General features: G+C 38.5%; 1 protein-coding gene across 2 annotated transcripts in view; it reads left to right on the top strand.

Moving 5' to 3' along the window:
• The window catches only part of LOC137290267 (interference hedgehog-like), a 262,516-nt gene that overhangs the window by 71,309 nt on the left and 164,058 nt on the right, over positions 1-27,149 (top strand). For both annotated transcript variants that reach the window (XM_067821075.1, XM_067821090.1), the window contains one exon: positions 17,635-17,784. The gene's annotated coding sequence lies outside the window, so the exon portion shown is untranslated. The remainder of the gene's footprint in view (positions 1-17,634; positions 17,785-27,149) is intronic.

Below are 27,149 nucleotides of genomic sequence, written 5' to 3'. Positions count from 1 at the left end.
CAATTGTGAGATTTCAACCAATTCCCAACAATATAGCCTAGATGTAAAAGTTTTTGGCTTGTGGGTTTGATTCCCCACATGGGTACAATGTGTGTAGTTGAGAGTCAGAGATTCCTGCAGCCTGGAGCTCCAAGTTTCCATCTTTAGATTTTTCAGATAATAATATTTACAATAATTGGTGATTGGTGTTTAACAATAAACAGAAAGTTATAAGAAGTGCAGCCTTGTTTGCTTTGAAATGCACGGGTGCAGCCATGTTGGTCTTTAAGTACACCAAAATAGTCTTGGTAGCCTTAAAACTCACCAGCAAAACATTGGTAGCCTTGAAATACACCAGTTTCACCTTGATGGCCTTGACATATCAGTTTCAAATTGATATCCTTGAATTACAGAGTTTCACCTTGATGGCCTTGAAATACCAGTTTCAAATTGATATCCTTGAATTACACCAGTTTCACCTTGATGGCCTTGAAATACCCGTTTCACCTTGATAACCTTGAAATACACTACTATGGCTATTATTTTGCCTTTAGATACACAGTCGAGCCTTAATGGTCTCACAGTATAGATGTGGTAAGGATAATCTTTGACATCATTGAATGGAATTATTTCAAAGGCTCTTTCCAGGCTTCACAACAACCTGAGCAGTAAAGGAATTATGGTGTTTCTTACCAGTGTTTGTTATTTATTGTAGGCAGGTTACCTTGATAACGAAGTAATGTCATATCACAAGTATCTTACTATCTCCCAAGCCCACAGTACATTACACAAAGGTGTCAAAATCATGTTGTGTTAGCACATAAACACAGAAAGTTTCAGTAACACCTCTATAAGCATCAAAGCTAGTTGTGCAGCAGTAGTAGATGTAGCCAGACATTGACATTTGTGAGGGAAATAGTATCGGAGTGAATTTCTGGCTGGTTCTGTTGGGTTCACAACAGGGAGAGAGGGGTCGTGTGTTTGGGTCTATTGGCTTGATTAGTGGGAGCTACATTGTAAACAAATCTTGGTAGTTATAGGGAGCTAATGTTTGAGGGGTTGTTATGTTGTTTGAATGTTTTTGTTTGTTGGTTATTAATCTAGAATTTTGAGCATAGTGTCAGGAATATGAGACCTTTGAAAAATGAATATGTTTTAAAGGTTGCTGGTTTATTTTCCATGTTAGAAGCTATTTTTAGGAGTGAATCAAATGTTTAAATGTAAAAGTGGAAATATTAGACATTGGGTGTTGTGTTGATCTACAGGCAACACGCCCATGAAAATTTCATGTTGGAACTGATCTTCAGCAACCCAAGCTTGTTGTGGCCACTAACAGGATTGGGTGGTCAGGCTCAATGACAGATGTCATTTTATATCAATTGTGTAAATCAGTGCTCCTGCTGTTGATCACAATATTGTGTTGTCCAAACAAGACTCTTTGAAGTTGCACTTTTAGCAATAAAGAAGTTAACTATCCCTAAAACTTTGTTCACCTATACAACTTCTAAAATGCCTTTCCAAGAACTCATACAAGTTAACCTTATTGTCTTTGATGGATTGTTTCAAAAAGTTTTGAAACTTTTTTATAAATAATATGTAAACTGAAAACAGGAAAACAGAGTAAAGTGACAATAAGATGTTGAATCCTTAAGAACAACATGTATATTTATTATATCTGCGTGGGAGTTTCAATAATAGGAATGTGGGATAGCCTAATGATTGACGCATTTGCCCTTCATGTCAAAATCTGGGTTTGATTCCTGACATCAGTACAATGTTTGTAGCTCATTTCTGGTGTTTCCTGTCGCGATATTGCTTAAAGATTGCTAAAAGTGGCATAAAAACCCACCGCTCACTCACAAATGGTCAGTTCATCATAGGATGTTGAACATGGTTGCAAGTTTTACCTGCTTGTAACACTTAACAGGTGAGCTGTGCTGAAAAATCTGAAACGTACGTTTGGTATTTTTAAAAAAAAAATCAAATGTATTTACAATACTTTGTACAATGTTTTTTGTTGAATGCAAGGTATTTTGTCAAGGGAAAATCCACAAGTGTTGTAAGAATTCCTGTTCATTCCCCTTTCTGGAACTCTTTGGTCCCTGGATGGAAAGGGGATACAAAAAAGGTTTCTGGTATTGCTTTGACTTCTGGAAGATTGAGGACAACCTGGCTTAGCTCCCCTTGTCTGAGTATCATGCTGTTATGGCCCCTGTGTTGTTAAGGCTCCATGTGTCTGTTATCTTATACAGGCTCCACTAGTATCAGTCCATACCCTGCTGTGTTATTAACATTAAGGCTCCATCTGCCTGTTATCTTATTCAGGCTCCACTAGTATCAGTCCACAGCCTGCCGTGTTAATGCTCCATCTGATTGTTATCTTATTCAGGCTCCACTAGTATCAGTCCACAGCCTGCCGTGTTAATGCTCCATCTGCCTGTTATCTTATTCAGGTTCCAGTAGCATCAGTTATCAGCTTGCTGTGTTGTTAAGGCTCCACCATTCTGTTGTTTTGTTCAAGCTCCGCTAGCATCAGCCCTCTATGTTATCCTGGTTGATGTTTGCCTGCCCATCTGGTACTATTCTAGCATCCACGTTGGAATATCCACTGGACATTCTCATGCTCACCATGTCTTTGGTCTTTGGTATGTCTACTAGGAGGGAAAGGCACACCTGCTGATGATTGAAAAATGGTAATGGTCTTACAAGTGATGGCATTCAGAATGATTTTGATGAAGGGAAGGCTAGAGTGAAATCACTATTTTCATCTGTTTTCTTTTTTAAATTGGTCAAAGCCATAAATTTGTTGATTGTCAACTAAACCTTCCTCCTGCTCAACTCAGTCTTGGTTTTAGTAATAGTCTGCTTATATGATGGTCATATCCATGCACATTACCAGCTCACAGCACTACGTGCATTACTTTCCCTGGTCATAGGACACCATTGTACTTTCCCATACTTTTTTAAATCCCTGAGGAACATGCAGCCATGCTGCCTGTTAGGCACAAGGGACTAATCACTCACATTGCCAGCACATCGATATCTTCACGGGTACCCATTTTACAGCTGGGTGAACTGAGACAATGTCCATTTGAGTATATTGTCCAAGAACACTATCAGTGTTCGAAATAATTGTCTGCCCGGAGACCAAGCCCCGATTGTTATTGCATCAAGCTGGCAATTTCAAATATCTGCACGCCCTTGTGGTCTTCAGTAAATTATTTTTGTGACTGGAATCTTTCCCTTATTTTTTTCCAATTTTATCAATGTTCTGGAATCATCCAAGATCCATCAATTTTCAATAATTTATATCTCTTCCTGGTATTTCAGCTCTTTGTGTATAGGAATGTCAACACCAGTCTTTAACACATACAAAATCTCTCTGGACCATAGAGTTCACTAACTAATTTTGTAGAAACACTGTGAAACTGTTACCAGTGTAGTCTAATTTGTTTTATTAGTTTGACTTTAGCAAAATGGACTTGCAAATTTCATTAAGGGCCTGTAGATTTTATAACTTGCGGACGGCAGCAGGCTCTGATAGTCAACTGACAAATTAAAGTGTTGCAAACACTGGCTGCTACACAAGTCTTGGCTTAAAATAGACTGGGCCCCATCAAAATATTTTGCAGGTCCTTGCTTGTAATATGACGGTCCTGTCAAGTGTTAGATTTGTGTAGTGTATTGTACATTCACAGAATTACTTCACAGAGTTGTATGAATCAATGAACAGACGATTGTGGCAAGGGACTGACCATTCCCATGTTGGTTGACCAGCTGCAAATATTTTTATATTGTTTGTGACTTCAATTACTCTGAACAAATAGCTACCATAAAATGTGCTTGTCTCCCCTTTACATAAATATATCATTTCAAGGTAGCTGTTTAGCAGTATTCTCCAGACTTTCCCAAACATATCCCATGTCAGGACCCAGGAACATAGAATGTGTGACTGAGTGTACTCCCTTGTATATATAAGTGAAACCCTAGGGAGCTGCCATCCTCCACCCAGGATATGGCCCAGTCCCCTCCTGGGTAGACTTTGTCGCTCTAACAATGCCTATTATGAGCAACATTTATCAGTTTGACTTATGTAGTTGTTGAATGGCTGCCACAAACACGGTGAGGCTACATCTACCACATACAGTTAACCTTACCATGGGATATTGTACATGCAGGATCTGCTCTGGTGGGTCCGGAAGTTACCTGCCCTTGGAACAGACAGTCTGGATGTTTAAAGAAGTGCTAGTTTTGTGTTAAAATATGACACTTGGTGAATAATTTGCCGATTTTCCTGCACACGCGATTAAGTGAATAAAATTGTCAGTATCAGTTTGATAGATGACTGCAAGTTTGTAGGTTAGCTGAAGTCAGAAAAAATGTATAAAATTACACGTTGAATATTTCCTTGTGTAATTGACATGTTTTGGCTCCTTCAGTGTGTGTCAGCACACCCATGAGTCATTTAATTGTGCATTTTGAGTTGCCAATGATTAACTTTATACAGTGTGAAAGTGTGTGGAGACTAGCTTTAGGAAGGCGTGTTAGATTAACATGATAAAAGCTAGATCACATTACAAGCAGCACGTTGTGTACTACATTAATAAGTCCTTGAATTATTGTGGGATTTACTCATACACCTGGGATGGTTGGGTAGTCTGGTGGTTGAAGCATTCCCTCGTCACGTTGAAGGCCTGGGTTTGATTCCCTGCATGAGCTGAGTGTGTGAAGCCCATACCTGGTGTCCCCCGCCATGATATTGCTTGGATATTGCTAAAAGCATTGTAACACACAACTCACTGATTTGTGCACTTGGGAGAGTTGAAGATTGTATGAACGGGTGCTTGGATGCACAAGGTCAGAGTTTTATGTGCAACTGTTCCTTGGGAGGTTCTATTTTGATGGGATGAGTACATTCACAAGGGTGGCATGATCAGATTGGTTGGCATTGAAGAAAGATGAAGTGATGAATATGTACAACAGGTTGCAAATTCATATAACATCTCTTAACACTATGAAGTATCCTTTGTTTAGAGTTTGTTGTACGCAGGTAGGTTTCAGTTTTGGTCAAGACTTGCTTACAATAAGCAAAGATAAAGAGTCCCATTATAAAGAGGTGATCATTTTCACAAGGTCACAGTGTCCACTATCAACTAGGATTCTGATAAGGATGCGATGTCCATTATAAAGAGGTGAACATATTCACCAGATCACAGTGCCCGATATGAGGCTGGATTCTGGCAGTGATGTCATGTTCATTATATTAAGGCAAATGTATTTGCAAGGTCAGAGTGTCCACTTTTAACAAGGAAACTGACAAAGATGTAGAGTCCATTTTAAAGAGGTAAATGTATTCACCAGGTCTCAATGTCAGCAACCCCTGTCAGCAGCCTGGCAAGGTGCCCCTACACCTGTTAGGAAACTACTGGGGCGTGACCAGAATACATTTCGCCACCAGAGGGATCTTATTATGAATCTGGGCATGAGAAAAGAGCTGAGGGAGGTGTCCTCGGCATCATTAATCACCCCCGTCTCCCCATAATGGGGGTTCAAGGCGCCACTAGCCTCCCCGCTCCCCTTCATCAGCTAGACACTTATCTTCTCTTGCTGTTTACCAATCTCCAACTTCCTTTGTCTTTTTTCAAGCAACACACGTACAGTTATCATTGTCGAGGTAAAAAATGATTGGCTGGCCACAGGGCAACACCATTAGCATAGATGTGAATGTCCCTTGATGAGATCTTATTGCATATGAGGAGGAGTCATAGAGGTTACACTCATTTAGGTGGTGGTGATGGAGGAGATTCAACAGCCTTGTTGTAATATGTGTACATGCAGGGCATTGGGTCACCTTGGAATCAGATCTGGTTTAAGGGTGCATGGAGATGCTCAGGTCCACATAATTTGTCCACAATACAGTTCCCAAGTTCATCTCAAACACATTCATTCAAATTTACAGCCACAACCTTGTAGAACAGTCTTCCTACTCCATCCAAAATGTTTCATCCTCAGAAGCATTCAAGTCAGGACTCAAAACATGCAGCTTGAAAAACATTATACAACCTATAACTCACATATTTTTTGATGACCTTTTTGACACATTTTCATAGTTTCCTAATCCTGAAGATCCATTTTAGAATATTGATCTTCAGTAGTAACCCATGCTTGTCGTAAGAGGTGATTAACAGGATAGGGTGGTCAGACTCACAGATTTGGTTGACACGTCATCATGGGTTCCCATTTGCACAGATCAATGCTCATGCTGTTGATCACTGGATTGTCTGGCCCAGACTCAGTTCTTTACTGATTGTTGCCTTGTAGCTGATATAGTAGCTGGTGTCACTCACTCAAATTTTCCTCATGAACTATAGTGACTCTCTTATATTGTAGCACTTTGAGCATGCTCTGGATGGACTGTTCTGTACATGAAATATTCATTCATTGTTATTATCATTATTGTTAAATTATTGTCCTAAGAGGCTAAGTAAGTCTACAAACATTCAAAGTAAATTAGAACTTTCCACATTTTAATCATAGAATATGTGTTTTAATGTAACGTATGGCTAGATTTCCTTAATTGCTAACATCTGAAGGGAAGATGTAAATCAAGCTAGGGTCCATGCAGGAAGCAAATGTTCTGCAAGTCCCCATGGTCCCTAGTATGGTGATGTACTTTTTGTAATGGCATCTTTTGTAATGGTCTGCTGTAGTCTGATTGTAATGATGATGCTTATCAAGAACCAATATCTGTGATCCCTTTGAGTTTGACATAGCCTCAGTGTGCTGTATTACATATATGATACAGAACACAGAAAAACACAGGTATGTTTCCTGTGCTGAAGAACAAAAGTATATAGTTCAATCAGTTATTTTCTTTTACAGTTTTAAAGGCTGTTACGTTTAGAGAAAGTATTCTTATTGTAAGGATGAAATAATGGTTTTACAGGACACAGAAATATACATCCAGTTTTACATACATTGTTAGTGTCACCTTGGATAGACAAAATATTCACTGTACAAGATTTGTTTTTCGGAAGGTCCATGTTAAGGTATGGAAGTTAGTATCACCCAGAGATGCCATTACCCTGTATTGTATTCTAAGAAACAACACAAAATATGTGACTACGATAGCAGTAAAAGGATATGAATTTTTCTGAAACTATAATTTGATGAAATCTTCAAATAGCGTTTGTACCAAACTCATCCATATTGTATTCAGTATCAGGCCATATGTTGATACTTACTACTGATTTAGATGTGTACAGTGCGAGTAACACATTCTTTGAATATCTAAAATAGTTGTGTTAAATAAAAAAATCCTTTAGAAAAGTTAATACTAATTTTGTCCAAAAATGCTAATTTTTGCATCCTTTTTGGCCAAAGTACTAATTGGGCTAAATTAGATTTGGCATCTCTATTATCTGGCTTTCACATATAGTTTTCAATGCTACTGGAATGCAAGAAATGTCCATGTGTTACCTTTTTCAATGAAATTCAAATAATCTCAGTGAAATAAATGATATTAACGTTGTAAGAATTCAAGCTTTGAGAATGAGGAAAGGAATACAACTGTGATGGAAAGGAATGCCACTTCAGTTGTTGGAGAAAAAGTCATTCATTTCATTGAATTCAGTGACTGACTGAGCTAATTTCATTTTACTGTAATATACTATTAACCCACAGCTAATTACATGTTGCACAGCAGGAGCAAGCCTTGTCATGCCAAGAGAAAATTGTAATCTGAAATTTGAAAAGCCTAACTGAAGCCGAAATTGTTTGCCAGGCTGCCAGGGTTGGGCTTTAGGAAACACAGTTTGTGAAAATTGACTCAATGTTTTCAAAATGACACATCATTCATATTTGATAATTAATACCGTGATGTGTCTTTGTTGTGCTACAGAAACACCTTGTTCGCATCTGAAAGCTTAATATGGGAGCCCCATTCGTGTCAAATAATCTACAGTTCAACAATGGGATTGAGACTTGGGTTTAGGTTGACTTTTGGTCGGTCATTATGCTACTTGTTATCCGGGATTGTCGACAGGGATTGTCGTGGTTGTCGCCTTGCTGTGTCACAAGATCACATTGTTCTGTTTTAAACAAGTGTCAAAAGTAGGTGACAAGCGGACACGCTTTGTCGATTTCAAATAGATACACAGAGTCCTTTCCTTGCCATGCATGCTTCAATGGAGGCAGATTTTTCTCATGGCAAATTAGAGATTTTGTAAGATTGTTTTGAGTGATTTAGTTTTGTTTTATGCTGCTTTTAGTAATTTTACCAGCAGTAAAATATGTGTATTTCAGAGACTGGATATTAGTCTACCGTACAATGTGTGAAGCCTACTTTCATTAGTCCCCTTCTGATATATTGGTGTAAAAGTAAAAAGTTCCTCAAAATGAACTAAAGTCATATATTTATTCACACAGTCAGTTTCTATTAGCCCCAACATTAAACCTCAAAGAATTACTTTGTCTCCTATCTCAAAAACAAAAGCAAACAATCAACTCCATCAACTGTAATTTCAGGTACTCATCACAATCATGGCATCATGAAGTCCCAGGTTTCATTCCCCACAGGGGTACAATGTGTGAAACCCATTTCTGGTATTCCAAGCCATGGTGTTGCTGGAATATTGCTCAAGACACTGATCTGCAGTGTGACAAGCAAATGCTCCCAGGTTACCCCCACTGTCCATCATTTTTCATTATTTAGTTTAAATCCTTGATTCCTTACGCTGGGATTCAGAGAAGATTCATTCAGAATTAGCTTTCCTTCGTCCTGCAATGACTAATAACTGTCTGATTGATGATGACTAACAATGCACCTCTACTGCACTGTGAACATTATAGATCAAGGTCCATATGGGATCTGTTGGAGGTCTTCGTGAACATTGTGAATCAAGCTCGTAATGAACATTGTGGATTGAAGTCTTTATGAGCACTGCCCAGCTGAAATGAGCATGAAAAACATCATAGTATACCATGGTAAACCATGCTTCACAGACCATGGTTTCCATGGTCTAGCATGGCTTACCACATCCGGTAAATGGCACCACAGTTTACCATGGTAAAATAAGACCATGGTCTACCATGCTGAACCAAGGTAACATGAGACCACGGTATACCATGTTACACCATGGCAAATATAAAAACAAAAATTTTTATCACAGTTTGAAATGTAAAATAGGTCTACCATGGACTTTGTTTAGATGACCACGGTCAACCACTGCTTTGAATGAGAAGACCATAATCTACCATGGTTTTGTCAAGGATGACCATGGTCTGGCATGGTAAAATGGCAATGACCATGGTCTACCATGGTTTCTGGTGAGCATGATCTATGATGACCATGGTCTACCATGGTAAAATGGCAGTGACCATGGTCTACCACGGTTTCTGGTAACCATTGTCCACAGTGACCATGGTCTGCCATGATGACCATGTTAGACCATGGTCTACCATGAGAAGAAATGTTGGTGCCATGATATGTTACAGTCTCCATGACCAGTTTGAACCGTGGACTTCATGAACATGGAAATAAACATTCAGTAAAAGGTCAAACTGAACATCGTATGCTTGATGGGCATGTGAAGCCCGGACACTGGTGACATGAAGAACATGTGAAGCCTGAACATGTGAAGCACTAACACTGGTGACAGGAAGAACATGTGAAGCCTGAACATGTGAAGCACGAACACTGGTGACATGAAGAACATGTGAAGCCTGAACATGTGGAGCACTAACACTGGTGACAGGAAGAACATGTGAAGCCTGAACATGTGAAGCCTGAACACTGGTGACATGAAGAACATGTGAAGCCTGAACATGTGAAGCACTAACACTAGTGGCAGGAAGAACATGTGAAGCTTGAACATGTGAAGCACTGTCACTGGTGACAGGAATTACAAGACAAGAACTGAAAGATTATTTTCAAGATATTTGGCTTTGTCGTGGGTATCCTTCCTCGTAAGTGGAACAGGCTCCTCCCTTACATCTCTGCACAGCTGATGTTGGTGGCAATGTATGGGAGCATGGCAAACGTGGCTGATGAGCCTATGAGACTGGATGCTTGTAGCAAGATCCGGCTTATCTACTTGTGGGCACAGCTCCCTCAACATTGCCAACACACAGTGGATTCATCAATCATTGTCTGAGGCACATATCCACTTACATAAATTCAAAACTTATTTTTGTGCTTTTTAAGCAGAGAGTGTTATGAATCACTTGGGTTGTCAGAATCTGACTTTGCAGCTTTGTGATAGATTCATATTACAAAACCTCTCAAAACTGATGGTGTGACCTTAGGGGATGGGGTGATTTGGAAGTTGTGTGGGTGTAGGGGTGAGATGTAAGATGTAGGGGTGAGTAAACGAGGGTAAGAAGGTATGTGTGGGTGAGATATAGGTGATAGGAGGGATGGAAGGTGTGGGGGTGAGGTGGAAGGTGTTGGGATGAGAAGGAGAGGGTAAAAAGAAGTCTGGATAAGATGAAGGTAATGGGGTGATTTGGAAGGTGTGGGAGTAAGAAGGAAGGTGTCTTGATGAGATGAAAGTGACATGGAAGGTGGGGGGGGGGGGGGTGAGAAGGAAGGTGATGGGATGAGATGGAAGTTGTGGGGATAAGATAGAAGGTGTTTAAGGTAAGAAGAAAGATGTCTGGATAAGATGAAGGTGTGGGGGGGGGGGGGATGGAAGGTGATAGGGTGGGTGAGAAGGAAGGTGATGGGATGGAATGGAAGGTGTGGGCAATGAGATGGAAGGTGTGAGGGTGAGAAGGGAGGTGATGGGATGGAATGGAAGGTGTGGGCAATGAGATGGAAGGTGTGAGGGTGAGAAGGGAGGTGATGGGATGGAATGGAAGGTGTTGGCAATGAGATGGAAGGTGTGAGGGTGAGAAGGGAGGTGATGGGATGGATTGGAAGGTGTGGGCAATGAGATGGAAGGTGTGAGGGTGAGAAGGGAGGTGATGGGATGGAATGGAAGGTGTGGGCAATGAGATGGAAGGTGTGAGGGTGAGAAGGGAAGTGATGGGATGGAATGGAAGGTGTGGGCAATGAGATGGAAGGTGTGAGGGTGAGAAGGGAGGTGATGGGATGGGATGGAAGGTGTTGGCAATGAGATGGAAGGTGTGAGGGTGAGAAGGGAGGTGATGGGATGGGATGGAAGGTGTGGGCAATGAGATGGAAGGTGTGAGGGTGAGAAGGGAGGTGATGGGATGGAATGGAAGGTGTGGGCAATGAGATGGAAGGTGTGAGGGTGAGAAGGGAGGTGATGGGATGGGATGGAAGGTGTGGGCAATGAGATGGAAGGTGTGAGGGTGAGAAGGGAGGTGATGGGATGGATTGGAAGGTGTGGGCAATGAGATGGAAGGTGTGGGCAATGAGATGGAAGATGTGAGGGTGAGAAGGGAGGTGATGTGATGGAATGGAAGGTGTGGGCAATGAGATGGAAGGTGTGAGGGTGAGAAGGGAGGTGATGGGATGGGATGGAAGGTGTGGGGGTAAGAAGAAGGGAGTAAGAAGGAAGGTGTCTTGATGAGATGAAGGTAATGGGATGGGATGGGATGGAAGGCATGAGGATGAATGAAGTTCAGTTTCCAAAACAGAGGCTGTGACAATTTCTGTATAAGTTCATCATCTAGAATAGTGTTCTACCACAGTGTCAACAGATCACCTACAGTTAACCAGAGATACAGGGTAAAGTGTCAGTGTGTAGCACAGGGGTATTTGATGATACCCCAATAAGGATTAGGGTTAATGTAAAGGCCCACAAGGACATGGTAGGGATATCATCATGAACCCATCTGGTCAGAGAGAGGGAGGATAGATTGGGAGTGGGGTGGATGATGAGGGATATTTATGAAAAACAATTATCTGCATTAATAAATGGGTTGTTTCCTGTCTTAATGGATACCTGTTCCTATTCCTGCGGAATATTATGATAATGTTGTCTAAAGTGTCAGAGAAATAGTCTTTATATTATTTTGATTTACAGCTGAGATTAGCAATCTGGAAGCAAGAATTGTGGGAGCTTTTATCAGAGGTATTCAAGCTTAAAACTAGTAATATTAATGTCATTTCTTGCAGCTGAAACTATTATTCTCCCTCTCATGCTGGGGTTTGGGTCCAGCTCGTACTCTTTTTGACAAGTACAATTACTGTCTTAAATGCATGTTAGAGTATGTGAGTTGTGATTGTATGTGAGTGCTACGACTGTATTAATGCATTTTAAAGTATGGAAGTTGTGATTGTCTGTAAGTACTATGACTGCCTTAATGCATTTTAAGGTGTGTGAGGTATGATTTTCATTAGTTCTATGACTGGATTATATGAACATTTAAGTGTGTGAGTTGTGATTGTCTATATGTACCACGACTGTCTTTAATGCATTGTAAAATATTGTAGTTGTGATTGTTAGTACAACTGTCCTTAATAATGTATTTTAAAGTATGGAAGTTGTGATGTCTTTAAGTGCTACTTTTGTCTTGGATGTATTTTAAAGTATGGAAGTTGTGATGTCTTTATGTGCTGTGAGTATCTTAAATGTATACCAGATGTATATTTAGGGGTCAGGACTGTCGCAAGTCTGCTCTGTACTATAAGTGAGCGAGTGTGCTTTTATACCACTTTTAACAATATTACAGCAATTCACATGGAGACACCATAAATCGGCTTCACACATTGTACAATGTAGGGAATTGAACCCAGATCATCAGCGTGATGAGCAAATGGTTTAACCACAAGGCTACCCCACCACCCCACAGTAGCTTGAGAGCTAGGGTTATTTTACTGCTTACATCACTCCCTCGTTGCATCACCAAATTACCGTACAAGTGCTGTACAAGTGTATATCGAGATGTTGTCACACTTTCAGTAGCGACACACATAATACACTGTCTACCACATTTGGAATCAACTGAGAGCAGTGTTGACTACTGTAATTTTGAAATTACATAAGGAAATTTGAAGGTTCTACAAAATATCTGAATAATTTAATGTTAACAAGGATTGGGAAAGTCACTTTAACTCTGTGGGTGCAAGAGTTGTATGTTCCCCAGGGAGCTGAGATTAAGTGTACAATGTGTGTTTGAAGTTGCCATCCAGTGATAAAGGGCAAACTAAGCACATTTGAGTATCTGAGCGGGATATTGGTGCTATACAAATATAGATGAATACAATATAATGTGATGCTATACAATACAATGCAATACCAGAAATATTTATCCATTTTGTCTTATTCTCAATATAATACAATGCTATGCAATACAATATTCTGTACATTTTGAGAAATGTGTTGAAGAAACCCTGACTGCAAGGGTTTACAAGAGCTTGTTAATCCTGTGAGGAGGGAAGATCTCGAGGACCCAAACAGATGGTGAACCCATTGAGGAGGGAACATCTTGAGGACCCAAATACCCCCCTCTCAGGGTTCACAATCTCTTGTAAACCCAAGTAGGAGTTGTTTCTCCAACTCATTAACCGTTTTTGTGTAAAATATCTTTTAAAATAATATATAACAATCAACTTCATTACGCCCTGGTGCCTTATAATAGATCTCCATTGGGTACACAATATAGCGACTGCATTGACATCACATGGCCGTAACCTGGCCGATTTACATGAACAGCTTGTGCCGCCCACTGAACTTGACTCTTGAAGAACACATGGTCCATACTGTCACAAACAATCTCATTCTTCACAAGGATCCTTCATAGCTTATTGGATGAAACCACCAAGCTAGAGAGCTGAAGTTTGTATGTTTGAAATGAGGCATTGGCTCATTATATTGGAAATTTACAATCAGAGATGGCAAGACAAAGTTATTACAATATACATCAGGGATTTACAAGTCACATCCCGGTGACTTACAATACACATCCCATAGACTTACAGTACACATCCCATAGACTTACAATACACATCCCGGTGACTTACAATACACATCCCATAGACTTACAGTACACATCCCGGTGACTTACAATACACATCCCATAGACTTACAGTACACATCTGGGGACTTACAATACACATCCCATAGACTTACAGTACACATCCTGGGGACTTACAATACACATCCCATAGACTTACAGTACACATCCTGGGGAGTTTCAATGCACGTCACTGATTATATGGAGTAACCCTGTGATGCAATCTTTGAAAGACTGTCTGAGACAGCTGTTATACAGGAATCAGGTTTATACCTTTTCTAAAAGAACTTATATATTTCTTGTCCAGCATTCAGTCAGCTGTACAATAGTGATGCGGGACGTTGCTGACATTAAAATCTGGTTTGTATTTGTGTGGTCCAGGTTTTGTTATCATCATTGTGTTATTCGAATATTACTGTCTGCAGAATCTCACTGCATTGTGATCAACATGCTTCATAAAATATCATTATGACTGTGCAATCCTAGATCAGTCTTTCAGTGGAGATCATACAAATTCCAGATTCAGTATGTATTATTTTTGAATGGTAAATTTGAAAGGAAATAAACCCTTTTCTTTTTGTTCATAATGTGTATTTGAGTATTTTCTCAAGCATATTTGAAAATATTTAAAAATAAACGACCTTTCTTGCCATTGAAAATAAGTTAGGGCCCTTGTTATGACGGTTTGAAAGCCAGCCCCAAAAAATCATTTCATCCTTTGAGGTTTAATGAATTGCAGCCACACTTGGTTAACTTTCATATTTTGGGGGGACAGCCTTTAGGAATTTGTTCAAATTATACCTATGCCGGTTGTGTGTCAAACAAGGACTGTACGTTCCTTTATGCCACTAAATCTAGCAATCGTTCCTCGTGCCATTAAACCTTAAAAGCCATTTCTTGTGTAATAGATGGAGCATTTCTAAAGCTCTTTTCTTGTTGTTAATTCATGACAGGGGTTTGAGATGCGTGTCGCTCATTGCCAAAGAAAAATGTCATTTGGAGTCATAATTGTTCCCATTTATTGCCTGCATAATTACTGTATGTCTTATTATTCTGTTGTTACGGTGTGTTTATCTATTTAGAAACTCCACCATTAATCTTCCTCAAAATAACATGGGGAAATGTCTTGGGTTTGTCAGGCCAGGTTTAACAAAGACTTGACTGTGGTTGACAAGCTTCTGGGACATTTTTGTGTCCATGAAGGATTATTTAGTTGTTCTGAAAGAAAGAAATGTTTTGGGTTTCTGAAATCTTTAGAAATTGGTTGGTTCTTTTGGTTGACTTGTCCATGTGTGAACATAGATGCTGCTCTTAAACAAACATGATAAGTATCCCTTTATTGTCTCCTCAATGGCTAGGGACATTTTTGGAATATTTAAATATTGACATTTTGAACTTGCAAAAACATTCTTTTGGGAAATATGAGCATTAAGTATAACTGAGACATATAATGACTTGCTTGTTAGATACATGTTCTCATTCAGCAATACCCCAGTAGGATTCCAAGAAATGGGGAGCAGTGAGGTAGACTCAAATATGCCAACGTGTACAATTTTATCATACTTGCTACTAAACCCTGTCTTGGTGTTGCTGAAATATTGCTATTGGCTATGTCCACTCACTCATTCTTGAGAAACATACATGAGTGAGTGAGTGTATGAGTTTAACTTAACACCAGTTTTACCAGCACTTTACGTCATGGCTGGGAGAAAATTACAGGTAAACCTTATCCATCATCATGAATTAATTAAATAATGTTGTCATCTGAACAAAAAATGTCACATCAGTGAAGTGTTAAAGGAATGATATTTTTCTATGTTTTTTTGTTTTAACAGAGCTCCAGATATGGAGTGTATTTGCATATTTTACGCAATAAAAATCTCATTTACTGTATTAACTACAAATTGGAGGGAACAAAAAAAACCACACAAGAATCACTTAAAACCCAGTTGTCTATAATACCTTGTGTACTTTACTCAGTTAAATAATCTTGCTTGTATGATTATTCGTCGTGGTGCCTGGACTCCACAACAGCATTAGTAAATGATTAAGCGATGCCTATATATACACAAACTAATATAGCCAAAGCCACTGTCAGGAGCTTACTGTAGTAGTCATGTGACTTCCATGTCGAGTGTTTGAAAATAGCTGCCAGCTATAAGAATTACTAAAAACTTAGGTCTGTTAAGAAACATTTTTATTTATGTATTTAGAAGCGTTAAGTACCCGATAAGGCAAAAGTACTCAAGTCGTTATATTAGTGGGAGTATCCAAAATGCTAGTTACTCCTCAGAAATTGCAATTACTCATACATAAACTTGATTATTTACAAACTGCAGCCTTAGGGCTAGAAGTTAAGCGTTAAACAACAGACAAAATACATTCACTTGGGACAAAAATCCATCACTGTATCTCATTGGTTTTTCTCCTTATAAGTTATTTCACAGTATTAAAACTGAAGATGACAATTATTTAGAAAAGCTGAAATTTGACATATTTTTGAGACAGTGATGCGTACTGTACATGTCAAGCGAAGGAAATACCAATAAAATACTTCACTAATTACCATTGCGGTATAATATGTGTTCATTTGATTTGCAGGTGATGTCTTTGACAATGTCAGCCTGTCAGATTACATTTAATAGTGGAGATCGTGGGGTTGGAAAATCAGGTGTTTGCGTCACAAAACTATTTCCAAATGAGGCATTGGTATGGTTCACTGCTGTATCTTGCACAAGTAGGGGGCAATTTGTACACCAACTGTAATTTTCCTGCTTAAAAACTGTAAAATGTGTCACGTTATTATAGACTGGGCTATCATGCTGCCATATTTCTTTAGCCCCTATTATGGCAATTACGGGTAAAATTAGGGGTCGCTGAATTATGTCCGTGCCCGATTGGCAGCTCACTGAAACACTTCCACAAAGGAATAAGGAGAAGTTATCTCCCCCTATGTTGTATTTTATGGTGGCAATTTTGACGGACATTTTATTGTTGCCTGCTTGTTTGATGTTTTCTGTGTGAATGTGTGACGGATCATTGGCCAGATTAGTGGGAGTTTGCTGGGACACCTGTCATTATTGTTAATTAAATGATTTCAAAGTTCTGGTGGGACTAGTATGTAGGTGAATTTCGTAGTTCCTGTAAAATGATAGGAAAACATTCCTTGTTGCTTATACATACCGCTCAAAAGAAGTTAAGGAATACCAGATTTTGTCATATAATAAAGTCTACACTGACAGATACACGTTTAACTTGTCGTCAGTTGTCAGGCAGAAATAGAGATCTTGAGATGTGTTGTCAGTTTGCAGACAGAATCATTTTGAAGAGTGAGTTCATTTTTACGTCGCATTATTCCAGCAATATCACTGTGAATGACACCAGAAATGGGCTTCACACATTGTACCCAAATGGGGAATTAAATCCTGGTCTTCGTCAAGATGAGCTGATGCTTTAGCCTTATAGTTACTCCTCCACCCGCTTTGAAGACGTCATAAGGCTGAGGGCAGAAACAGTTTTGTATCGTTCAGCCATTATGCTGAAAAGGGGTTTGATTCCCCACATGGGTACAGTGTATCAATCCCATTTCTTTTGTCCCCCGTGATGATATTGCTGGAATATTACTAAAAGCAGAGTAAGACTTGACTCCCACACTCACTCTTGTGTTCCAGCACCCACTTTTGCAGCTGGTTTGGACAGGTTTCCTGACTGAAAGGGTTTCTGTTTCAGATGAAGGAGCAATTCTAAAACTCCACCACTCAGAGAAGTGGACTGTGCTGTTTACTGTCACTGAACACCATTCCATAGACAGTGCTGATACCACCACTATCAGAAAGAGGCTCCAAAATGGCAGCACCATATTCCATACATGAATAATTGGTAAGTAGTATCTCTTTATGTTTCTTGCATGTTTGGGTGGTGTGATATTTGTTCTCTGTTGCAGTTATTTATATAGAAAAGGCTGGTCCACTTGTCTTCACTCAGTCTTGTTTGATATTACAAATAGTACTAGTTGCGCAGATTTTGCTAGTTTTACAGACTTTACTCGATTGGCAGATTTTTCACAGTTTTTCAGCTTTTACTTGTTTGGAGATTATTAAAACTTGTAGATAATTTACTAAATTTGCATATTAAATGTTTGAAGATGCTAACATTTTAAAGATTTCAGTAGTATTGTAGACTTAAGTTTTTCAGATTTTGGCAGTTTTTCAGTGTTAAATAGTTTTGGAGATTATAAGCTTTTAGATAGTTGGATAGTTTTCAATAGTTTTATACATTTTAATAGTTTTAATAGTAATAGTTTCACACTGAAGTCATGGGTGGGTACAATGTGTGCACGTGAAGCCCATTTCAGGTGTTCCCCACTGTGACTGTGATGTTGCAGGAATATTGCTATAAGAATGGCGTAAAACCATACTCACTGACTCTAAGCATGAATGTATGATAAATATTCTGAGCTCTGTTGGGAATTGTATCACCATTGTTTCTGGTCATTAACAGAATGAAAGTATGAAACAATGATTTTGAGAACCTGTGTTATGCATGTTATGTTAAGATAGTGTATGGTTTCAGTACCTCTGCAGATTATACAGATGTTAATAACACTGCAGATTTAAAGTATTCAAGTTCTGTTTGTTTACTTGTTCCAAGATGCATGTGTTAAATATCAGAGACCTAGTAATACAGACAAAAGCATGTATTTGACTGCTTGTTTCCACCCCCACCCCCTATCACCCTCGTAACCCTTTTACTTTTAAGAAATTCAAAATGTTCTCATCTGTCATTCAGTGAAAAAAGTAGTTATGCCCTTTGTGTATTCCCCATTACCTCTTTGGTATATGCAGGTGGTGGAGTAGCCCAGTGGTTAAAGCATTTGTTCATCTCACCAACGACCTGAGTTTGATTTCCCACATGTGTGAAGCCAATTTCTAGTGTCCCCAGCCATAATATTGCTGGAGTATTGCTAGAAGCATAAACCCCAACTCACCAACTCTTTGTTAAAGAGACCTGTGAAGATCCTGATTAGAATTTGTCATCAGCAACCTATGCTCAGAGGTAACTAACAGGATTGGGTGGTCAGGCTTGCTGACTTTGCTGACACATGTCTTCATACCCTAGATCGATTCTCATTATCTTAATCACTGGATTGTCTTTTTTGGACTCAATTATTTACACACCATAGCTGGAATATTGCTGAGTCTGACGTTAAACAACAACCAGAACCATAAATCCTGACAACAAAGAACTGAGTGCTCTACGTCATTGAACTGTGTGACTGAGGCCAACACAATTGTATGACTTTTTCACATTCCGTTCCCTTTTTTGTGTGTTAAATGGCATCATAAATCAGCCTTGGTAAGCTGTGTTGCATAAACTGAGTTGAACAGAGCTTACTGTATTCATATCCAACCTGGAACTTGTTAATGACAAGAATATCGAGAATATATCTTCTAGTATATAACCCCTAGTTTTCTCAAGAATGTTTCTTCAGGGTTGGCCAAGTATATATCCCCAAGTTTTCTCAAGAATATATCTTCCAGGTTGGGCAAGTATATATCTCCTAGTTTTGTTGAGAATATTTTTTTCTAGGTTGGCCAAGTATGTATGTCCTAGTTTTCTCAAGAATATCTTTTCTAGGTTGGCGAGTGTATCTATCCCTTAGTTTTCTCAAAAATACATCTTCTAGGTTGGCAAAGCATATATTCCCAAGGTTTGTCAAGAAATAAAGATCCAGGTTCAATTCCCTACATGGGTATATTGTGTAAAGCCCATTTTTGGTGTTCAACCACCATGATATTGCTAGAATATTGGTAAAAGGAGCTTAAAACTAAACTCACTCACTCTTGATTCACAAAATGAGATAGCATGACCATTTAGATGTTAGCTGTAGAAAGGATCTTGGTTCCTTATGGGAACGATAATCCAGTAAAGATCCCGTAAATAATGTGAATAGGCCCACAACCAATATTTTATAAACCCACCACAAAAGTTACCCTAAAGATTGTTCAGCCTACAAAATTCGTTCGTGCTTATATTAAGTTACATCACAACACCCTGACCATTTAGATGCTAGTGGTACAAAGGATCTTGGCACTTCATGGGAACTTCAGTCCAGGAAACATCCTGTAACTTGTTAATAGGCCCACAACCAATATTTAATAAACCCACCATAAAAGTTACCATAAAGATTGTTCAGCCTACAAAATTAGTTAGTGCTTAAATGTCTAAAGGAATTAACGTTGACAGGCTCCTATTCCTCTGGCTTGGTGAGATGCACTGGTTTTACTGCCATGTTTTATGACTGTTTTCATGTTTTTCTCACCTTTCTGACAGGAGAGCTATCAGTTTGAATCACATGAAATGGATTGCCGATTTCTTCCTTTTACAATGAACAGACAGGAAAAGGAATCAGAATCACATAATTCCAGGACAGATTTTTTACAAGGTTCAGTGTTTCTGTACCTTTGTAAATTGACGTGCAGAAGAACCTTTACCTTTTTTTGAGCTGCTTGAAAGAAGTTTGTTTCAGATTAGATGCTGTCCCAATGGTAGGACCTGTAATAAGGATACAACAGTGTTCAGCAGTCTACAGTTTTATAAACTTTTATATGAACTAATGTTAGTGGCCACTTTGTTATAACTGTATTTTATTCGCTGAAGGGTGGTGAGGTAGCCTAGTAGTTGACGCATGCTCTCGTCACGCCAAAGACCCAGGTCCGGTTCTCCACATGGGTACAATATATGAAGTACTTTTATGGTGATCCCCACCCTGATATTTTTGGAATATTGCTCGCTCGCTCACTCACTCACTCACTCACTGACTCACTCACTTATCTGTAGGACAGTATATTGGCAAATAAATTGCATTGCAATATATTGTGATTCATGTACCTGCATTGCGATATGTTTTGCCATGTATTGGGAACTTGAGTGTTTGGCAGTAACTTGCCCTTGCGAAAAGATCATGAATTCTTCATGAATTCTTCATGAAGAATTCATGAAGTTTCTTCATGAAGACTTCATGAAAACTTCATGAAGAATTCATGAACATTAAATGAGACATCTACTTCATGAAGAGTTCATGAAGATACTTCATGAAGAGTTAATGACGATACTTCATGAAGAGTTAATGAAGAGTTCATGAAGATACTTCACGAAGAGTTCATGAAGATACTTCATGAAGAGTTCATGAAGATACTTCCTGAAGAGTTCATGAAGACCCCCCTGAACTGTTCGTGAAGACTTCCTGAAGAGCTTTTTCAGCCTTTTTCTGCAACACAAGTCACATAATCTGACCATGCCATGCAAGCTGGCAGGCAACATATAAATTCATCACCAATAGATGTAACATAAATTAAATATCAAGCAGCAAAGAGGACACAAACAGAAAACTAGATTTTGATGGGATTTCCTTTTTATTCAAATCTTCAGCAGAAAATTCTAATTAATTATTTAAAAACAACACAAGAACCTGTATCCAAACATTGTGCTCTAGAATTAAAGAAGCTGTCATCCATATTTACTTGTTCTATCTTTACTACAGCTTGGATGTCAATCAGTCTGTATCCAGGAAAATGAACTCATTAGGAACACCATTTCATGCAGTAGATTGTAATATACAATTTCAGAAAGTGTAATCCCCTCAGACTATATGTTATTAAGTAGACAATGAGAGTCACAACCAACAGAGAATTTACAACAGGGCCTTTAATCATCTACCTGGAAGTTGTACATGGGGCATCACAATTAATCTCAGAAGACACAGGATGGAAGAACCTTCAGGAAGATCAGTGGTAACATCACTGAAGATGCCCACATTGGTTTAAGAATGGTTAGTGACTGAGTGAGTTGAGTTCCAGCAATATCACGACAAGGAACCCAAGAGAAGGGCTACATACATTGTACTCATGTTACGAATCAAACCGAATTCTTCAGTGTGAAGAGTGAACACTTTGGCTCAGGAATATAATCATCGAGGAGAACTTCATCTTTGTGTTTCAACATTTGCAGAATCGCCCCCATTTCCTCAGAATCGCCCAGTTGAAATCTGAAAAACATTGCAACCAACAACCAAATCATAGTCTTTCCATTTCAAAGAGTCTAAAGCAAATACTGAAACTTTGTTGTTTAAAAAAAAAAAATTGCTCAAAATGTTAAGTATATATAACCTGTTTCAGATAATTTTTCACCTGATTAATTAAACTATTTTATATAATTTAATAATTTAATTTTACACTGATGACCTTAAATTATTTTTTTTAATACAAAGAGTGCATATCAAGTAACAAAACTGGCTTCTAAATCACTAGTCTACATTCATAATCAAATATATTCTGAAATATCTGCATTTCCCAACACTTAAAATAATCAGCACATCATAAAATAGAAAAACGTATCTTCATGTAACTGAACCTATTTCCAACTCAAATAGATGACTAAACATTGTGGCACATTCACTTTTAATTTACAATCGGTAATTATTCCAAAACTGAATACAAAATCGACAGAGAGAAAATGAAACATCCCTGAAAGTGCCTATAGCAATTATCTCCCTTTTCATTTGAATTTATTTTGTTGTTTATAATCTAAGCCAAAAAAACTTAGCACCAAACTAGCACCTTGAACTCTGACACCATCTGTATGTGCTCAGATTTAAGTCACCACCGTTACATGCCCCTGTGTAAGTCCCATTGTACACAAAGTTTACATTATCATTCCGTACACATTACTGATTTTCCTTCTGAGACTAAGAGACATACACTGTGTAAAAACAACACTTGATACACTGCTATATGTTTAATAAATGTTTCTGTCATTCTCCTCAAAGAGAGTTGCTTATCCCTTCACCAATGTTTGTTTATGCATATTCCGGCACTCAAAATAATTTCAAAATTGTTGTTATTTACGTACCGCTCATGGAAATCACCTTGGGATGCATCCATAGGCAGTTAATCTAGTCGATTCCTTTATCTTGAGTCAGTTCTTGACATATCCATCGTTGTATCATCCACGAAATGCACGAATCGCAAAGTCATTAGTGATATTCATCGCCTGAATCGTTGTCTGTTGGCGAAGTTGCATTTGGCGCCTTCTGCCTCGCTCTCGCGCTCGAAGACAGCAGCAATGGCGTCATGCCGGGAAACGGTCGCGTCTTTCCGTATCGAATGTTGCAAGTTTGAAGTAAAGACATTTTTTGATCGAAAAGAAAAATTAAGTGTAAATATAAAGCTTAGATCAGGAATTAATCGTGTCTATAAATAAAATAAGATGTATGATTATTGTTATCCGTTCTTAAAGTCGCAATTGATTTCGGAAGAACGAAGGGCGGGGCAGTTTTGGTGCGAAAGTTACTCCATCATACTGACAGTGTATAATTTCTCTTCTTATGAACAAATAATGGCAAGAATTACAATATTTAGGTATCAATATCGAAATTAGAACTTGTCAATATACATGTCGTATTATTGTCAACGGCGGGGATCCCGTAAAAACATGTTCTGAGTTCACGTTCCGTTGTCGATCATAACTTGGAAAAATAGTTTATAATGCACATGTCCCTGGTCATAAATTTTATTTCATTAGTCTAAACTGACGTAGTTTTAGGGTCATATCGTGCTGGACAGGGAGTGACAGTGGAATGTGTTCTAAAATCGAGAGCATTGAATATTTTCAACGAAAAGATCAACTTGTGGGTTATGAAAGCTGTCAGAAGCATGGCGATATCAAAATATTTTTCCATGTTTCTTTTTTTTCTAGTACCGAGTCGACTGTTAATGTTTTTGACAGTTTTATGTTTTTGCTTCGTTATGAACTTTGCGGAAGACGTTCTTGCGATAGTAAAGTACCTGCATGCATGTCCGATCGTGAGCAATCACGGGAGAAATTCAAAGAAATGAGACGATTTTGACTGGAAAACTTTACTTTATGGAGTAAATATGAATAAGGAAGACAAGTAGAAAACTTCCACAGTACCAACTGGTTACGCAGCTATTTTAGGAAGGTAAGTTTTAACTTGAACTGTCCCTATGTTACTAAAACAACTCCTGTTAGGCACAGAATCGTTTAGCGTTCATTCATGCATTGTTTGTTGTATAAATTATGAAACAACAATAAAAATTACTAGACAAACACTAGTAATGCCACGAGAGATAGGATTTACAGATAATTTAAACTTAATTAAATATGTGGAAAGTATGTTTATGCCTCATCTGTAATCATTTACATAACAACTTATGTAACATGAATAAAAGTATTGTAGCTTGTAATATTTATTCTGTATTTTCTTTTTAATGTAGTTTACTCTGGAAATTTGTAGTGAATAAGATTAGACTTACTTCATGAACAAAAACTTCATGAAGTAACATATAACTTCATGAAGTGTGAAATAACTTCATGAAGTTGAAGAACTCTTCATGAAATATGTCTTCATGAAGTAACAAAACTTCATGAAGTGTGAAATTACTTCATGAAGTTGACGAAGTCTTCATGAAGTGTGTCTTCATGAAGTAAGTTCATGAAGATTTAAGCGAAAGTTGATGAACACTTCATGAACTCTTCGTGAAGTCTTCATGAACTTCATGAACACTTCATGAACTCATGAACTGAGTTTCGCAGGGGAGGGACCCTAATTATGCATGTCAATAATACTTTCTGCATTGGAAATCCTTAAAGATATATGTTATGGTTATACTAACCGCAATCTCAAAATCAGTTTGCAAATCAAGGATTTATAGTGCATATTTTGACTTTAGATAATGAAGGAAAACATTTGAATGAAAGTCTATGAAGACTTCAATTTATACTGTAAGGACAATCACAAAACGTTCATATGTGTTCTTTATCAAAAATATCGGTTTTCAGAATAATATTTCCGTATGCATTACTTGAAAAGTATATTGGAATAAACCAGTAATACTGTACAGTCCTATTAATCTGTAATCTGGGCCCACTTGCACAAAGCAATCTTAGTGCTACAATGATTGTAACTCCCGTTCTCCAACATAGGCTTAAGATAGTCATAGTTCTAAGATTGCTTTGTGCAGTGGGCCCAGGGGCTCTTTTAATGATGCAACCTTTATTAAAGTTAATCCTAACTCTTAACTGTTCTTTAACGTTACACTAAGGTTACCTTAGAGACTTACGGTCACCTTAGCGCTTTGTGAAAGGAAGCTCTGTTGGACAGAGGAAAACTGTCTTCTGACTGTGGATGTTCCTTAACTTGATTTGAGTGATATACTGGGAAGTACTACCACTCCATCAGCGGGCGGGATGTTGTTTTTTAGGGAGACATGCATAACCCTTTGCCAGTTTGGCACCTGATGTGTGTCGCTTATCTTAATACAATGTATCCACTGCCAAAAATGACACGGTAAAGGGTACTCATTCAAATTTGAGATCATTATCATTTCACAGTGATGAAGACGAGGAAATAATTACTTTGAAATTCTTGGGATGGTATGAGTCATCCTGCACCATGTTTTTTCCAAATGTTTGCATTTCTTGCACCACGTATGTACCCAGTTTCTATGTTGTCAATTTTACCCTATGTTTTGAATCATCTTGCACCTCAGTTTTACCCTGTGTTTGAGTCATCTGATACCTCAGTTTTACCCAGTGGTTTGAATTATCTTGTGCATCAATGTTATCCAATGTCTGAATCATCTCGTGGTGCAATTTTACCCAGTGCTCGGTATCATTCTGTGCGTTAATTTTATGAAGTGTATAAGTCATCTTGTGAGTCAATTTTACCCAATGTCTGAGTCATCTTGTTAATCAGTTTAATGTAATTGTTATACTCAGTGTCACACTTAGTTACTGGCATGTAGCATGTGAGCTTTCTTATGTACTATGGATCGTTGTTCAGTGCTGGAGTCACAGGATTATCTGAATGCTTACTTGCTAAGAAACTCCCAATCAGAGGTTGTGCAAACTTTGAATTCATCAGTACAAAAGGAGTTAACCAGTTCTCTTGCTTTTTCATATGTGAATTAATGGGATAACTGATTGCAGGTGAAGGTGGGTTGGGTTTCATGATGAATGTATTTAGTTTGGCATATTATTTGGATTATGATCGTCAGATAGATGATGCATCTTAAAATGATAACAGATTGAATTGAATTCTACAAATGATGGCAATAAGACTAATATTTTTGTCTGACATGTACAAAGTATCTAAGGAATGTAACGTTTTGCCAAAAAAGTCAAAGCATTAAATGATTGGTTGATTATTTTTAGATATCATTATCGGCCATTGAAAGAATGACTTTATGTTCCTAATCTATTAACACTTGTACACAAACGAAAACTGCTTAATGGCAGATGAAATGTTTTGAAAATGTGCGAAAGTTTATATATTGAGAGTGAACTCTTCTATATGTGAAGACTAGAATGTTGTTTTGATGAGTACAAAGTTGAAGATTGCTCCTGCACAGATGTGGAATATTATGATAGGGTTTCAAGGGGCCGCTGCTTTACAATATTGGCAAGCTTTTGCAATACAAGCAGATCAGGTTACAGATGAGGGGGGAAAAACAGCTCTTGCAGAGGTGAACGGGGATTTTAGCTGTTTTGGTTGATTAACAGTCAAGTGTTGTAGCTTGCATGTTCTGCCGCTATGTGTACCCACTGTAGGCTTCTCAAGGTGCCATTATAGATGGACCAGTCTCATCTGTGACACTTATATACATTCTGTAGGCTTCTCATTGTGCTGTTACAGACAGACCAGTCTCATCTGTGACAGCTTCCCGAGGTGCCTTTTTCAACAGATCAGTTTCATCTGTGTCACTTGAATGCATTCTGTAGGCTTCTCAGTGTGCTATTATGGACAGACCAGTCTCATCTGTGACACTTTTGTACATTCTGTAGGCTTCCTAAGGTGCCATTATGGACAGACCAGTCTCATCTGTGACACTTGTATTGGCTCTGTAGCCGTCACAAGGTGCCGTTACAGACACACCAGTCTCATCTGTAACACTTGTATTTGCTCTGCAACCTCCACAAGGTGCCGTTACAGACACACCAGTCTTATCTGTGACACTTGCTTACATTCGGTAGGCTTCACAAGGTGCCATTTTCAACAGACCAGTTTCATCTGTGACATTTATGTAGGCTCTGTAGAATTCTCAAGGTGCCATTATAGACAGACTGATCTCATCTCTGACACTTGTGTACCCAGACAAGCCTAGACAGTTTACATAAAACTCAACCAAGTCTAGTTCATTTGATTGTACTTATGGAACAGCAGA

Source organism: Haliotis asinina, chromosome 1 (genome assembly GCF_037392515.1).
Source record: "Haliotis asinina isolate JCU_RB_2024 chromosome 1, JCU_Hal_asi_v2, whole genome shotgun sequence".
In the NCBI taxonomy this organism is placed as follows: Eukaryota; Metazoa; Mollusca; class Gastropoda; order Lepetellida; family Haliotidae; genus Haliotis; species Haliotis asinina.
Note: the sequence above shows the minus strand (reverse complement) of the source record. Positions and strands in the feature narration are given on the sequence as shown.